This window comes from Ovis aries, chromosome 7 (genome assembly GCF_016772045.2).
Source record: "Ovis aries strain OAR_USU_Benz2616 breed Rambouillet chromosome 7, ARS-UI_Ramb_v3.0, whole genome shotgun sequence".
Lineage (NCBI taxonomy): Eukaryota > Metazoa > Chordata > Mammalia > Artiodactyla > Bovidae > Ovis > Ovis aries.
This window is the reverse complement of record NC_056060.1, coordinates 99,205,210-99,222,318: the sequence shown is the minus strand read 5'-3', so window position 1 is coordinate 99,222,318 and position 17,109 is coordinate 99,205,210. Positions and strand designations below refer to the sequence as shown.

The window sequence follows — 17,109 nt, the reverse complement described above, 5'->3', positions numbered from 1 at the left end:
GTAAACCAACAAAAACCTATTGTATAGATCAAGGAACTCTGCTCAATGTTAGGTGCCAGCCTGGATGGATGGAAGAGGGTTTGAGGAAGAATAAATATCTGATTATGTCTGGCTGAGTCCCTTCACTGTCCACCTGAAACTATCCAACATTATTAATTGGCTGAATGGCAGCCCACTGCAGTGCTCTTGCCTGGAGAATCCCCTGGACAGAGGAACCTGGCAGGCCACAGTCTATGGGGTCGCAAGAGTCGGGCTCGACTGAGTGACTAAGCGCACACGCACCCCAACACAAAATGTTTTAGGTATTAAAAAAAAAAAAAGAAATGCAGCATCTTAGGCTCCACCCCAGACCTACTGAAGCAGAGTCTGCATTTTAACAAGGTCCCACGTGATTGATGGGGCTTCCCAGGTGGCCTAGTGGTAGATAATCTGCCTGCCAATGAAGAGGCCGCAGGAGACGTGGGTTAGATCTCTGGGTCTGGAGGATGGCATGGTAATCCCCTCTGGTATTCTTGCCTGGAGAATCCCATGGACAGAGGAGCCTGGTGGGCTACAGTTCATGGCATCGCACAGAGTCAGATGCGATTCAGTGACTTAATACTTTGCAGGCGACTGCTCTGTGACAGTCACTGTGGCCGGAGGTGGCCTTGGGACCAGACCACACAGGCAGCCTGCGGGGATGGTGGAGGGCTCAGAGGGAAGAAGGACTGGACTGTGCTGGTTCCGGGTTAGAGCCAGAGCCGGGCGGTGGGAACCGCACGGAGCCCGTTATTCCCGTATCTCGGGACCTTTCTCACGCTGCAGCCATCTCAGACTCCTGCGGCCTTGAGAGGTGGGGTTTCTGTTGGATTAGTGCTTACTGAGCCCTCCCAGAGCCTGCGGTGTTCTCACCTGAGACTCCCCTGTCAGAGGAGCCTGGGGGGCTACAGTTCATGGGGTCGCAAAACGTTCAGACACGACTTAGTCACTAAACATCAACAATAGCCATCTTTCTGACAGCATCTTCTCTGGCAAGCTGAGGTCCACCCGGCCACAGCTGAACTTGCTGAGACGAGTTTAACTCTGTATTATTCCAAGAAATAATATTTGATCACTTTCTTAATTCTAGAGAAAATGACATATTTATTTTAAATCACTCACCTAAGAAGTATAGTGAAATTACAAATAGTTTGTCACTTAAAGAAAGGAGCTCATCTCATCAGATTCATTCATTGCACATTCTGCCCTAAAGTTTTGCGAGTACTCGGGAAACTGTGGCCGACGGATGAGCCTGTAGATGGGAGATTGGGGCAGAGGGCCACTTCGCTGCGGATTCTTCTCCAACTTTCTCAACAGCCACAAGACTGTGTAGTGAAACCTGAAGTCCATAATTATAATCTGGAGGCATTGTCTAATCCAGGAGAAAGTGAACACCCACAGAAAACTGGAATAGCTAGAAAGTTCAGTGAATTAGAACCCAAAGTGTCCCCTTCCTGGGTAAATGAAAAGTCCAATGCATTTTCCTTTCTTTCAAATTGATTAAGTGACAAACATTTGGAATTCTTAGGTGTCCCTTCCTTTAAAGAGGAAAATAGTGCCTGACATCGGCAAGTATATTTTCTGCCCTTGTTTCCCAGTGATTACAAGTTAAAAAAAGAGGAATGGGAGGGGGGAGAGACGTACTGTAAGAAGACAGTCAAAGCCTCTAGACTTCACAATAGTGCTGCCAAAAATTTAAAATTCTTCTTTAGTTGTGTGCCAGGGTAAGCAATGCCACAAAGCAGGGTACATCTCCTTAAGGTCCCTGTTTCACCTGAAGATTTGTGGGGGAGGGGACAATGTTATACAATCTGACTAGTAATATATGTTGAACATTCTGCTTATATTCAAACAAACAAGTTATTTATGGACTAGGCAGTAACTTGTATACCACTTTTTTGGGGGGGTGTATGTATATCAATTTTTACATGAGACTTCAAGAAATCAGGTTTCTGTGGCTGGCTCCTGTGGGTTACGGGCTTCCCAGGTGGCATGGTGGCAAAGAATCTGCCTGTCAGTGCAGGCGATGCAGGCGTGAGTTCTCTCCCTGGTGGGCAGGATCCCCTGCAGGAGGGCCTGGCAGCCCCCTCCAGCATGCTTCCCGGAGAAGCCCCTGGACGGAGGAGCCTGGTGGGCTGCAGTCCTTGGGGTCACAAAGAGTTGGACACAACTGACTAACTGAGCGTGTATGCGCGCCCTGTGGGTTACGTAGGGACCTAGGGTTTGATCCCTTTTATACTCTAGGAATACACTGGTCAAAAGCATTAAGAAGCATGTCTTAACATATTAGGTAATCTTTCCAGAAATTACCTTTATTGAGGCATCGCTGACGTATAGTACACTGTACATATTCAAAATGTGCCGTTTGGTAAGCTTTGACATATGTGTACACCTGTGAATCCACCTAACAGTCAAGGTAATGAAGAAATCCGTCACCTGCCAAAGCTTCTTTCCTCTTTGTAATCTCTCCTTTCATCCCTCCCCTCCTTCAAGTAGGCAGGTGAACTTCAGTCTGCCTCCTGTCCCCATGGGTGCACTGTCTAGAATTTTCTATGAATGGAGTCACATAGTGGGTAGATGTGTTTGGTGTGAGTGTGTAGCATAATATAAGGAGGCGTGTCCAGCTCCTTTCATTCAGCATAATTATTTTAGGCTCAGCCACGCTATAGTGTGTATGACCACTTCTGTCTCTTCACTGCTGAGCTATATTCCTTTGAATGAGCTTACCACAATTTATTTTTCCATTCACTTTCTATAGACATTTGAGTGTTTCCAGTTTTCGGCTCTCAGAAACACGCCTGCTCTGAGTATCTGTGTGCAGATCTATGTAAGGTCATATGCCTTCATTTCCCTTGCGCTGATGCCCAAGAGAAATGCCGGGATTGTGTGGTAGGTGTGCGTTTAGTTTTTAAGAAACTGCCAGAATGTTTCCCTAAGTCTTTGTACCATTTTACATCCCCACCAACAGCGTATGAGAGTTCTAGTTGCTTCACATCCTGGCCAAAATTTGGTGGGGTCTTTACAAATTTTAGCCATTCTAACAGATATGTAGTGGTGCTGCTGCTGCTGCTAAGTCGCTTCAGTCGTGTCCGACTCTGTGCGACTCCATAGATGGCAGCCCACCAGGCTCCTCCGTCCCTGGGATTCTCCAGGCAAGAACACTGGAGTGGGTTGCCATGTCCTTCTCCAGTGCATGAAAGTAAAAAGTGAAAGGGAAGTCGCTCAGTCATGTCCAACTCTTCGTGACCCCATGGACTGCAGCCTACCAGGCTCCTCTGTCCATGGGATTTTCCAGGCAAGAGTACTGGAGTGGGGTGCCATTGGTGGTTTCTCATTATAGATTTAATTTGCATTTCTGTGCTGACTTATGTTATTGAGCATCTTTTCATGATCTTATTTGCCATTAATATATCTTCTTTAGTGAGAAAGAAAGATAGTGATAAGTTGTGTTTGACTCTGCGATCCCATGGACTGTAGCCCGCCAGGCCCCTCTGTCCATGGGATTCTCCAGGCAAGAGTACTGGAGTGGGTTGCCATGTCCTTCTCCAGGGGAACTTCCCAACCCAGGAATTGAACCCAGGTCTCCCACATTGTGAGCAGATGCTTCCCTGACTGAGCTACGCAGGAAGCTTCTTTAGTGAAGTGCCTGTTGAGGTCTTTTCCCCAGTGTATTGTCAGGTGGATTATTTACTTAAAATTGAGTTTTGAGAGTTTTAAAATATATTTAGATACAAGTTTTTTTGATCAAGTATGATAAAGGAAATCAGCCCTGAATATTCATTGGAAGAAACTGATGCTGAAGCTGAAACTATATAGTTCTTTGGCCACCTGATGGAAAGAACTGACTCCTTGGAAAAGACCCTGATGCTGGGAAAGACTGAGGGCAGGAGGAGAAGGGGACGACAGAGGATGAGATGACTGGATGGCATCACCAACTCGATGGACATGAGTTTGAGTAAACTCCAGGAGTTGGTGATGGACAGGGAGGCCTGGCGTGCTGCGGTCCATGGGGTCGCAAGGAATCAGACACGACTGAACAACTGAACTGATATGCAAATATTTTATTACAATCTATAACTTATTTTCATTCTCTTATTTTCATTCTCTTAATTGTGTCTTTCAAAGAGCAGGCATTCTTAATTTCAAGTCCAGTTTATCAGTTTTTTCTTTTATGGATGGGACTTTTAGTGTTATAACTAAGAGGTATTTGCCTAACATGAGATTCGTTTTCTCTTATGTTTTTCTCTAAAAGTTCTATAGTTTTGTATTCATTTCTGTGATCCATTTTCAATTAACTTTTGTATATATTACAAGGTATGTCAGAGAAGGCAATGGCACCCCACTCCAGTACTCTTGCCTGGAAAATCCATGGACAGAGGAGCCTGGTAGGCTGCAGTCCATGGGGTTGCTAAGGGTTGGACATCAATGAGCAACTTCGCTTTCACTTTTCACTTTCCTGCATTGAAGAAGGAAATGGCAACCCACTCCAGTGTTCTTGCCTGGAGAATCCCAGGGACGGGGGAGCCTGGAGGGCTGCCGTCTATGGGGTCGCACAGAGCTGGACATGACTGAAGTGACTTAGCACAAGATATATACTGAAATTCATTTTAACTATATGGATTTCAAATTGTTCCAGAAACATTTGTTGAAACTTTCTTTTCCCACTGAATTACTCTTGTACTTTTGTTTAAAATCAGTTGACCAAAAAATACCTAAGAATCTGTTTCTGGACTCTGTATTTTGCTTCACTGATCTGTTTGTCTGTCTTAATTCTAGTACCACACTGGCTTGATTATCGTAGCTTTATAGTACGTCTTAGGGTTATGCAGTGCAGTTCCTCCCTATGCATTCTTTTTGAAAGTTGTTTTGGCTATTCTGGATCCTTTGTGCTTACACATAAATTGTTAATCATCTTGGCAGCTGTTACCAAAAAAGTGATGGGATTTTGATTCAGATTTTGCTGAATCCAGATTAATTTGGAGAGAATTAATATTTTAATGAATCGAGTCTCCTAATCCATGAACATGGTATATCTCACCATTTATTTAGGCCCTTAATTTCTCTCAGTAGTTTTCTGTGGTTCTTAGCATACAGGTCTTCCATACTTCTTGTCAGATTTATCCTTCAGTATTTTAATGTTTATATCTTGCTGTAAATTGTCTTTTCAATTCTGATGGCGTGCCAAGATATAGACATATAGCTGTTTTTTATGCTGATGTTGTATTCTTCAACCTTGCTGAACTCACTTACTAGTTCTAGCATCTTCTTTTGCAGACTGTTTGAGATTTTGCACAAAGATGATCACACCATCTGCAAATACAATTTTACTTTGTCTTTTCTCATCTGATCGCCTTTTCTTGTCTGAAAGTTCTGACTAGAACCTACAATGAAATATTAAATAGAAGTGGTGAGAACAGAAAATGTTGCCTGTTCCTCATCTTAGGAACAAAGAATTCAGTCTTTCATCTTTATGTATGATAGTAGCTATGGGATTAAAAAAAAAAATGTGTTCTTAATTAACTTGATGAAGTTCCTTTCTATTCCCTTGTTTGCTGATGTTTACCAAGAAAAGCTATTGGATTTTCTCAAATGTTTACTGAAATGAGCATATGACTTTTTTAGTTGTTGCTATGGTGAATTGGACTTCCCTGGTGGCTCAGACGGTAAAGAGTCTGCCTGCAATGCGGGAGACCTGGGTTTGATCCCTGGGTTGGCAAGATCCCCTGGAGGAGGAAATGGCACCCCACTCCAGTGTTCTTGCCTGGAGAGTCCCTTGGACAGAGGAGCCTGGCGGGCTGCAGTCCATGGGGCCGCAAAGCGTCGGGCACGACTGAGCAGCTAAGCACAGCAGAGCACACGTGAATTATATTGACCGGATTTTCTAACACTGTTTCAACCCTGCATCCCTGGAATAAACCCCAGTTGGTTATGTGTGTGTGTGTGTGTGTGTGTGTGTGTGTGAGACACATTTCTCACTGACTCCAAGTTGTAAACATCACAGTCTTTGTGAAGTGTTTGCTGTTGGTTGCGCTGGGTCTTCATCGCTGCGCAGGCGTTTCTCTAGCTGTGCTGAGTGGGGCCCCTCTCCTTGGCAGGGGCTTGTCTGGTGCAGCTTGGGCCCGAGGGCACTCGGGCTTCCGTCCTTGCGGCAGCGGGCTCAGCAGCTGTGGCTCCCGAGCTCTGGAGCACGGGCGCAGTATCCGTGGCGCACGAGCTGAGTTGCTCTGCGGCGTGTGGGGTCTTCCTGGACCAAGGATCAAACTCTTGTCTCCAGCACTGGCAGGTGGATTTCTTACCTCTGAGCCACCAGGGAAGCCTTGTTAGACATTTTTGTTGAGAATTTTCGCATGTATGTTCCTGATGGCGCTTGGAGTTTAGTTTGTGTGTGTGTGTGTGGTTTTGGAGTGATCCTCATCTCACAGAATACAGTGGAAAGCATTCTGTCTTCTTCAATTTCCTGAAAGTATCTGTGAGGAATTAGTATTATTTTTTCCTTAAATGTTTGGTGGAATTCATCACTGAAATCATTCGGACCTGGAGTCTTTTTCATGGGAATGTATCTTTCCCTCAAAGTTTAGTTTCTCTAATAAATGTAAGCTTATTCAGATTGTTTTCCCTATTGACTTTTACTAATTTGTGTGTTTCATGGAACTTATCAACTTAATTTTAATTATTGAATTTATTGGCATAAAGTTGTTCATAATGCCCACTTTTAATATATATAAGCTGTAGTGATATCACCATTCTCATTCCTGATTTTTGCAATTTTTTCTTTCTCTCCCATTTACCTGGTAATATTAATTAGAGATTTATTAGTTTTATTGACCTCAGAGAGCTAGTTTCTAATTTCATTGATTTATTGCCTATATTTTTTGTTTTCTATTATATTTAGTTTTGAGTCTATTATTTTCTTTCTTCTGCTTGCTTTGGGTTTCATCTACATTTTATTTTCTCCCTAGTTTCTTAAGATGGAGGATAATAAAGCTATTAATTTGAGACTTTTTTCTTTCTTAATGTAGGCATTTAGTGTTTTTTAAACTTTCCTCTAAGTCTGCGTTAGCAGTGCCCCACAAATTGCAATATGGTTTTTTTTTTTTTTTCAATTTCACTCAATTCAAAATGCTTTCTGATTTTTCTTTTGGTTTCTTCTTTGTCTTATGGGTTATTTAGAGATGTGCTATTTATTTATCAATTACAATAGTTAAGAATTTTCCAGTTTCATTCTGTTACTAACTTCTAACTTAATTCCTTTACGGACGGAGAGCATCTTTGTTTGGCGCTGTCCCTTCATGCACGGATGTGTTTCCAGCTCAGGACGGCGTCCCCCCGGTGCGCGCTTCGTGGGCGCCTGCACGTGCGGCGTCCTGCTGGGCGCAGCGTTCTCGGCACTAGGTCAGCTCTGAGGAGAGTGTGCGCGTCTTCCGTCCTCACTGCCTTCCTGCTTGCTCGCTGTGTTTGTTCTGAGGTCTTGGGCTGTCGCTGTGGACTCACCCACTTTCCCTTGCGGTTCCAGTGCCTCCTTTCACGCACTTAAACATTCTGTAAGTAGATGTCGAAACGTCAAGGGCGTTGCGATCTCTCGATTAACTGGCTCCGTCGTCATTATGAAATCACCCATCACTCGATGAGGAATCCTCTGTCTGACAGCAGCAGAGCCGTGCCAGCTCACTTTAGCCTGACCGCAGGGTGCTGTGTCCCCTCTCGTCCTTTCTCTCTGTGGCCCTGCATTCACAGTGAGCTGTGTTACTGCAGCGGCTGCTGTCTTGGTGGTGTGTGTCTGTAGCGTCTCTGCCTTGCGGCAGTCTGCCCCCAAGTGATGGTGGACTAATCGGTATATAGTGTGAGAGCGTTAGGCGAGCATGTCGCTCTCTCTTTCCGCCTGGCCTGCGTGTCGTCGTTGTCACAAGTCTTATTTCTGTGTTTGTCATGAACTTTATCACTCATTGTTATTATTTTTGCTTGAAGTAATCAACTGCCTTTGAAGGGGATTTAAAGAATAAGGAAAACAGGTTTTTATGTTAACCTATACAGTTATCATGTCTGGTGTTTTTTTATTGTTTTGTATGTATCTGAATTTTTACCTGGTATCACTTTTCTTCCTCCTGAATGACTTCCTTTAAAATTTCTTAAGGTGCAGATCTTCTGGTGATGGATTCTTTTAGCTCTCCTATGTCTGAAAAACGTCTGTATTTCACTTTGTTTTTGAAAGCTGTTCTCATTGGGTGTAAAACTCTAACTTGACGGCTTTTTCGCTTCGGCTCTTCACAGTCGGCTCCACTGTCTCCTGACTTGCACTGCCTCTGGTGAGCAGTCCGCTGTCATCTCTGTCTGAGCCTTTCAGGCGGGTCCTCCTGCCCAACGTGTCATATGCCCCTCTGGGCACATCCATCATGCGGTCTCTGCTTTCTATTTTACTTTTTTCCTCCAGGAGTTCACTGCCACGTGCCTAGGTGTACTTCGGCTTTCTGTATCTTGTTTGGTGTTTACTGGCCTTCTTAAACGTGAAAATTTAGGCCTTGAAACAACTTGGGAAATGTAGAATGTTTACACATTTTGCTTCTCATTCCTTCTCTCCCGCCCTTCTTCCCAGACTTTAATTGCCGTGCATGACCTTGGTAGATAGAGAGATGGAAGCCGTCTCATAGATCCTCAAGACTCTTTCTCCAGTCTTTACGTCTCTCTGTTTTATAGACTAAAATATATTGTCTTCAAGTTCATATATTTTCTTCTTTCCATTTTGCTCTTAAGGCTATTCAGGAGACTTTATGATTTCAGATTTTAATTTTTCATTTGGTTCTATTTGGTTCTTGTTCATTATGAGCATATTTTGTTTATGCTATGGATAGAGTTTTCATGATAAAATATGTGCGTAGTTTAAATAGGCTTTTAAAACCTTTGTAATTCGAAAATCGAGGCTTTATTGGGCTCAGCCTATCTGATTGCTTCTGGCATTTCTCTTGAGTGCAGGTAATAGTCTATTGTTGCTTTATGCGTGTGCTCATTGTGGATTGTAATCTGGATGTTGTGGGTGATACAGTTTAGACACTCTGGATTCTGTTATTCTTGGAAAATGTTGATTGCTTTGTTTTCTTTCATCAGGGAGTTGTCTTGAACTAAGTCCGATTCCAAGCCCCGTCTCTCTTTTGTTGGGCGGTAGCTAAGTCTTTTCAGTTCTCTTAACCTTTGGCTGAAGCCTGCAGTCTTCCTCACACACATAGAGCCACAGATTTGGGCACAGTTTTTAGCACAGAAAGTGGGACTTCTCAGATTCTCCTTTTCTGGAATTTCACCCCTCACCTGATGGCTGCTGCGGATGCCTCAGGCTGTCTTAAGCGGCTCCTTAAGCTGGTAACACCTGGAGGGTTTCTATCCAAGGTCTAAGTGCCTCATGCAGCACTCACTAGTGAAGCTGGTGTGTAAGTGAAAAGTGAAAGTGAAAGTCACTCGGTCGCGTCGGACTCTTTGCGACCCCATGGGTATAGTTCATGGAATTCTGCAGGCCAGAATACTGGAGTGAGTAGCCTTTCCCTTCTCCGGGGGATCTTCCCAACCCAGGGATCTAACCCAGGTCTCTCGCATTGCAGGTGGACTCTTTACCAGCTGAGCCACCAGGGAAAGCCCAAGAACACTGGAGTGGGTAGCCTATCCCTTCTCCAGCAGATCTTCCCGACCCAGGAATCAAACCAGGGTCTCCTGCATTGCAGGCGGATTCTTTACCAGCTGAGCTATCATGGAAGTTGGTGTGTACTGGTCTTAAAAAACAAAAATTCCGTCTATTTCCTTTTCCTTCATTCAAGCGTAGACTGTTTTTGCCACTTTTGTGACTCCTAATGTGTTCTAAATCTAAAGTTCAACATCTGTTATTTGGAAGAGGATTATTCTATTAGAGTCCCTTCTCCTCTTGTTAGAAGCAATCTCTCCTCTTTCCCTAACGTTTGAAGTTTCATCTCTGGCTCTAGGTTCTTAACCCTTCCTTGGCTTGCCCCCTGCCGACAGAGCGTGGCTGCCCCGCTCAGCCCCTCGCCAGTCTCGGTCCTCTGCTTCTCCTTGAGGGACTGTGGGCTGTAGTCGCTCCATTCCTATTGGCCTCGTTCCAGGATGAGCTTTATCCTGTTATACCTGACCTTCTGGCTCTAGGCCCTCCTTCTCCAAACCATCTGCAACATCTTTGCCCAAAACTCCCTAGGGTCTTGCAGTCCTAGTTTCTGCCTTCCTCAGACAGCTTCATTGGATCTTCCTTGCCTGTGATGGGGTCTGCTTGCTCACAGATGGTGGGATACTGGCAGTTCTGGAAGCCAGCTGCCCTAACATTCATCTTCACGACCCTCTCTCCAGAGTTTTCAGCTCAGATGAAGGAGGCAGAGAGGCTAGAAACGCGTCACTTCAGCTTCACGCCAAGACTTAACCCTCAGCACATAGCTCAGCTTCAGAATTTCAGGGAAGTGAAAAACCTCGTTTTCCTTCAGATAAATTGGCCTCCTCTGGCTTGCCACCTGAGCGTCACGGGCATTTGCAGTTGGGTGCAGCCTACCTGTCTGACCTCATTCTTCCCCACCCCTCCAATTTCACAGTTGCCTCCAGCTTGCTCTCCCTCCCCTCTGAGCAGGTTCCACGCTCATTCACCTGCCTATGGATGAGCGCTTGTGGAGAACTCATTCTTTGAGGCCTAATTCCAATTCCTTTTCCTCCGTGAAGTCTTCCCTGATTGTCAGAGGTTGAAATTCATCTTGGTCTGTGTGGGGCTCTCTTGCTCCAAAGTTATTTTGCCAAGTTTCATTGCAAGTAACAGAGACCCCTTTAAACAAACTTCATTGTTCTGGAGTCAGGGAGAACGTATTTTAAGGAAGCTTCAGTGCCTAACTTGCTGTTTCCTATTCTCTGAATCCCGATTCTATATTCCCAAGGAAGATAATTGGGCACGTGTAGCTTGGGTTAGGCACGTCCCCTTCCTCCAGTCGGCCCAGGCTCGGAGAGCAAGGTGACGCGTAACAAACATGGCAGCCTGCAGGAGAGCGTTCCCGTGATCAGAGGGCTGATCACGGGGGAAAACGTGACCCCGAGGTGGCGGGGTGCACACACGCTCTACTGGGCGGTTCTGGGCGGTTCCCGGGCAGGTTTGCATGGAGGGGACGGGAGATGGCCCTCAGGGCAGCGGTCTTTCTGGGGCCTCCGGCTGGAGGGTCGCGGAAGGTCCTCGGAAGAGGAGGAGGACGTGGAAGGTCCGGGGGAGAGCATAATGGGAGACGGGGTTTGCCTGTGTCTAGGTGGTGTCACCCAGCAGTGTGCTGGGGAGTCTCTAGGTCCCTGAGCTCCAAAGGGCATCAGTGGCTTAGGGTCTTAAGACCGCAAGAGCCTGTCTTATTGATGGCCGGCACAGGCTAGGTGGAGTTCTGTGGGGTATGCAAAGCAGGTTTCTAAACGATCGAAAATCTGCTTGTCTGGGCTATTTTTAAAATAATTGGATATGCACAAATTTGAGTTTGGCATCAGCAGGCTTTTGAGCTAAGAGGTCTCAGAGTTCAGTGAAGAAATAAACAACCTATGAGCCAATATACATGGGTCATCTTCAGCTCATTTGTGTAACACCTGGAAGCACCTCTGTTGATCTTTGTAGCGGCGAGGGCCGTGGAAAGGAAATGACAGTTCCCACGCAAAGCCAGGGCTTCTACATCGCCCTTTCAACCCTTGTTACGACCCACTCAGCGTAATAGGTGTTGGTGTGCGTACCATCTCCTGGAAGCTTCTTGGCATATTCATCCATGTGTTAGCTGGAGTACCCCGAACCTATACAGGTGGAGAATACGGAGCAGAGTTTGTTGGACAAGTGAATAAATGAATGAGTGAATGCATGCTTTTGTCTTCCCTGAAATGCCCTGCATCTGTCTAAAAGCTGCTCATGCAGGGTCACCTCGCCGGTGACGCTTTCCCTGACTGGTCTTCATTTTGTATTTTCTGGGCTCCTCTATTCCACTGTGTTGACACAGTGGTTGCGTCTGTACTCCTACTGAAATTGCAAGCTTCTAGAAGGCTGAGGATACGGCCTCCCTCTCTCTAACCTTCTACATGGCTGGAGTCGTGCCCTGCCCTGGGAGTGTAGAATGCTCGCCTGCTTGGCTGGGCGTGTGCTAGGTGAGGCCCTGGTCCTCACGTGGGTGGTGGGAGCCCCGCTGACGGCTCACCTGGAGAGTCGGGACGGCAGCTGCGCTTCAGGAAAGCCTGGGTGGCCAAGCAGAGGACCAAAGGCGACCAGCCCCAGAGGGGCAGCTCAGACAGGAGGGCAGGGGCACAGTCGGTGCCAGGAGAGCGTGGGAGAGGGCGGGTGGGGTCCGCGGCCGGGTCAAGGTGAGCAGTTCAGGACTGATACTGCGAACGGGGGCCCTTGGCCAGAGTGTGTGCTTTACAGAGTGCACGTGGGTAGGCTGACCCGGTTCCCATCCCAGAGCCTGACACTCCCTGGGAGGCCGGTGAGCACCGTCGTCTCTGCTTGACCCCTGTTGTTGTTGTTGTTCAGCTGCTCAGTGGTGTCCAGCACTTTCTGGCCCCCGTGGACTGTAGCCCGCCAGGCTCCTCCGTCCATGGGATTCTCCAGGCAAGAGTACTGGAGTGGGTTGCCATTTCCTTCTCCAGGGGTTCTTCCCGACCCGGGGATTGAACCCGCCTCTCCTGCACTGGCAGGCAGATTCTTTACTACCGAGCCACCAGATTCCTAAGTGCCATCCTGATTACAGAAGACAGAACTTGTGTGGCAGCAGAGAGACAAGGTACTGCCTATAGAATACCAAGTGTGTGTTCATCCTGGAATTTCGTTTACTTTATTTACTGCCGCACCTTGGAGGAGCAGAAGCTTCCATTTCCATCTGGCCTGTGTGCGGATATCAAAGATTAAAGCATCGGAGAGAGGAGAGACTTTGGCCAGATTCCATTTTTCTAAAGCTCAAAATCCCTGAAGTATTTATCTGCACAGATAGCCATCTCTGTGCGTTCAGTATCTGCACGCAAATAAAAAGCCCTTCTGTGTGTAGGTGCTTCACTGACGGTGACGCTGTCCGCTTCCCTGATATGCACAGCTTGTGGGTGAAATAGCTACTCTTCCGTAATAATTTGGGTGCTTAATCTGGACAGTTTGAAAGCTGGGTGTTAATTTTTGTCTCTGCCCACACCTGATGACATTTGAAATCCCTGCAGCCATTTCGAGTGGTGTGGCTTTTGACCGATGCCCCGAGAGAGATAAGGGGCAGGCGTGCTCCTGAATCCCAGAGGCGACCACGCTATCCCAGTTACGGCTCCTTAAACAGTCCTTGGGTACCAGGGGCCGGAGGAATGTTTTCTGTTGCAGCCTGACAGCCTCAGCATTCATGACTGGTCGTTCTAAAAGCCAGGCCTTTAACTCTTCGTTACATGTGTTATTTTAACAGTTACACATCTTTGAAAACATGCTGGTTGGTGGGTTTCCACCAAAATGGTCTTCCCTGTATTTGAAACACTTCTGAAAAGTAAAGCTTCATACCTTCCTAAGTGACAGTGTGTGCCATACGTCAACAATGGTGAGCTTATTCTTAGTGCCCTAAATCTTGGGAAGAAATGTTTCTCTACTCTTGTCCAAAGCAGATTTTCTGTCTAGAACTAGCCCTTCAGAATAATATGGAGCGCGCTCAGCTGTGAATGTTTTGCCATCTCTGTGCTGTTGAAATGACACAGATGACGATCAGTTTAAACGCTTGGACCCCCTCCTCTCTTCAGGAGAGTGCTGCAGATAGATGGGTGGGAGGCACTGAATAGTGAGGCTTGTAGAATGGCAAAATGCACAGATGGAGTGGGGAAGATAAAATTCCTCGAAAGCACGAGCCAAGTGTGTGAGGAACTAAAATTAACCGTAGTGTGCTAGGCAGTGTGGGAGTGGGGAGCGACAACAAGCTCTGCTCCTGACAACGCGCGCGACCTTGGCCGACGTCTCGGGGCCTCAGTCTCTGTAGCGAAGCCTGGTTCCAGCTGACGACGTCCTTTCTAAGGTCTGAGACGCCCGGCTCTCAGATCTCGTGATAAGGAACGTTCCTTGGCAATTTAATTGCACTTAATGGAGGTAACGTTGCTCTTGTCTTGGCATGTTATTTACGCAGAGGTTCACCCCGGGGAGGAGGTGAGGAGAGTCCTGAGTTTACGATGCAGGCGCCGAGGTCTCGAGTCTGAGTGATGCCGAAGGCCAAGGGCAAATGCATTGAACCTAGCTGGTCCCTCTGACCTGCAGCAGAAACGCCCTACCGGGGCAGCGTTGCTCCGTCGTCCCGGCCGTGCGGGTCTGTGCGCTGGGAGGGGAGGCCTGCTCACCTGGCTGTGAAGACAGCCCCTCCCATTCCCCATCCTCCCCTTCTCTCACTCACCTCTTTCCGCTTCCCGAGCACTTTCTCCTCCCTTCTGGCTTGTCTTCTTAGCATCTTCGTTCCCATTATCAGCATCTTCACCTGGTTTTCCAGCCGTGCTTTCCCATGAGCCTCTGGCATCCTGGGGGGAAAAAAAAGGTAGAGCTGTGTCCCCTCCGCTTGTAGTTCACCTGGAAATTCAATCAGCTTTTCTGTTAGTGTCGGGAATGGTGTGTGTGTGTGTCAGAGAGAAAGAGAGAAAGGGAAAGAGGCTGTTACAGTTGCTGTGACAGCACTTAGGATTTCGAGATCAAAACCAAGCAAACTCAGAAATGGCAGCCCTGGGGACATGGCTCAGTACCGTGGAAGCCGCATCTGGGAGGCAGGGCTTGAGGAAGCTGAGACCGCCTGGTATCTTGTATTTCACGCTTCTCGCTTTTGCCACGCGAGAGTCCGTCCCCAAGCCAGCAGGCAGGCCTTGCTACCCCGTCCTGAGGGGGTCAGAACATGCCACCCCAAGCCCGCCGCTTCAGCCTGTTGGTCACTTGGAGCTGAAGGCGCCCAAGAAGCAGTGGCTTCAGGGAGGGCGCTCTGCCCTCCCCGTCTCCACTTCCGAGCAGAGCCTGGGCTTCCTGGGAGAAAGGCGTCCCACTCTACCAGGAAGGGAGAAATGCTCTTATCGTTGGAGAAGGGGAGTTGAAGCCGTGATGGGTCTGCACAGAGACACCTTTTTCCCAGAATAACCCTTCTCTCCCATTCGTTTCCCCCATGTACTTCCAAATCTCTTTCCCATTAACCCGTTTTTCCTTTATTCTGTCCCGTCTCTGTAGCTTTATCACTCTGTGTTAAAAGCGTATGAACCCCTGGGTCTCACTGAGTCTTCGGGTGTCATCTCTTTCTGTGAAGCCACCTGTCCCATGCAGACATACTAACATCAAGTACCATTTGTGTGTTCCTCCTTCTGTTAATCTGGCTTTTGTCAGTTTAATTCACAGGTTCCAGGCACAGAACCGAAGAGGGCAGAGGAGAAGCCTTTTGTCCTCTAGAGAGCCCACGCAGCTGGCTATGTGCCCAGTGCCCCTGCTCAGGACGTGCTCTGCTCTGGGGCCTGCAGAGCTGTTTGTCCTGTGGAGATTGCAGGCAGCTGGCCGAGAGCAGGGGTTTGCTGGTCTCTGAAGGCAGCTACTGCCCTTTTCTGACTCCAGTGAATCTGCACTGTTCATAAGAGGACCGCAAACCTCATTAAGGTTAAGTTAGGTCTAGGATCTTTAGGGGATGACCTTTAGGCTTCTGAACTTTGAGTGAACGTGATTTATAATGTGAATTATAAGCCAGGCAGGTTTTCTGAGAACCCTGACCCCAAGAATGATCTGAATGTGACTTGAGGGACTGTCTGGACATTCAGGAATGCCTCCAGGCCCGCTGCGGCTAGGTGTGCACTTTGGGGATGGTGTGTTTGGGGCTTCTCTGATGACTCAGTAGTAAAAAATCCGCCTGCAGTGCAGAAGACATGGGTTCCATCCCTGAGTTGGGAAGCTCCCCTGGAGGAGGAAATGGCAACCCAGTGCAGTATTCTTGTCTGGAGAGTCCCGTGGACAGAGGACCCTGGCGGACTACAGTCCATGGGGTCTCAAAGAGTCCGACACAGCTGAGCAACTGAACACTCTTGTATCCGAGCAGAAGTCACTTTGGAGAAAAATCAAGTGGTGGAGAACTTGCCCATTCATTTCAGTCTGTGACTTCCAAGTCACGGAATTTCCATGCTCTGAAAATGCACTGTCATTCTGGACGTGCCCCTGACAAGTGGTCACATGGCTTCTGGGAACTTAGGAGGAGCTGCTCACGTGCTTGGACTTTGTGCTGAAGATGTGAACTGGCAAGATCATGGCCAGGCCAGAGGGCAGCAGGGGTCCTGGGCCTACGCTGAACACGCAGGCCCGTCTGCTCAGCTGAGGCTGCCTGCAATGTGTCTGCAGGACTCTCTCTGGTTCCATGAATATTGTGAGATTTTTTTTTTTCTGGATCCTTGTTGTGGGTTTTGGAACTGAAGTCGGTTCTCAAAGCAGATCCCAGATTTTGTTGATGAGGAGAAGCGCAGTGTGAAGGGTATTGGGAGCTGGGGGGTGTGGGTTCAAGCCCCGGCCCTGCCATCACGGCAGTGAGACCCTTCATGAGTCATGTGCCTCGCCAATCATCACCGTCTCTGCCTGCATGCTGAGGAATTCCCTTCCTGCTTCCAGCTTTTCTCCACCCAACCCCGTCTGCACGTAGGAGTGGGAGGCCCCTCTCCTGGGAAGGTCTGCCTGCCAGTTTTGATCTGCCTCTTGTCTGTGTGGGTCCCAGGAGGGGGAAGGAGGAGGAATCCAGACTGAATGGTGAATGAGAGCTGAGGAACACGGGGAATGCCTTTCCCCGTGAAGCCCGTGCTTGTGAGACAAGATAAAAATACAACGGATCCTTTTGAAATCTCCCAAGAAGTTTCTTCAGATGGAAAAATACCATTAGAAGTATGCAGGCAATCACTGAAGCTTTTGAGAATGATGGTTGTTGGCACTTTACAATTTCCACTAAAAATTAAACTCTTTCTTTATTTCACAAATATTTAGGTATCACACACTGGAATAGATGCAGCCGTGAACAGAACAGACAAAATCCTCACCCTCCTGGGACAGACAGACTAGAGGAGAGATGAGCAGTGAGCAGAGTAAATACTGTATGTCATCTGCAAATAGTT

At 47.4% G+C, this 17,109-nt stretch overlaps 1 protein-coding gene across 8 annotated transcripts in view; it reads left to right on the top strand.

Moving 5' to 3' along the window:
- Positions 1–17,109, top strand: part of FOXN3 (forkhead box N3) — a 447,853-nt gene that overhangs the window by 85,309 nt on the left and 345,435 nt on the right. The window contains exon 2 of one of the 8 annotated variants that reach the window (XM_027972114.3): positions 1–17,109. This exon is cut by the window's left edge and continues 12,095 nt beyond it. The exons of the other annotated variants lie outside the window; for them this stretch is intronic. The gene's annotated coding sequence lies outside the window, so the exon portion shown is untranslated. 8 annotated transcript variants of the gene reach the window in all.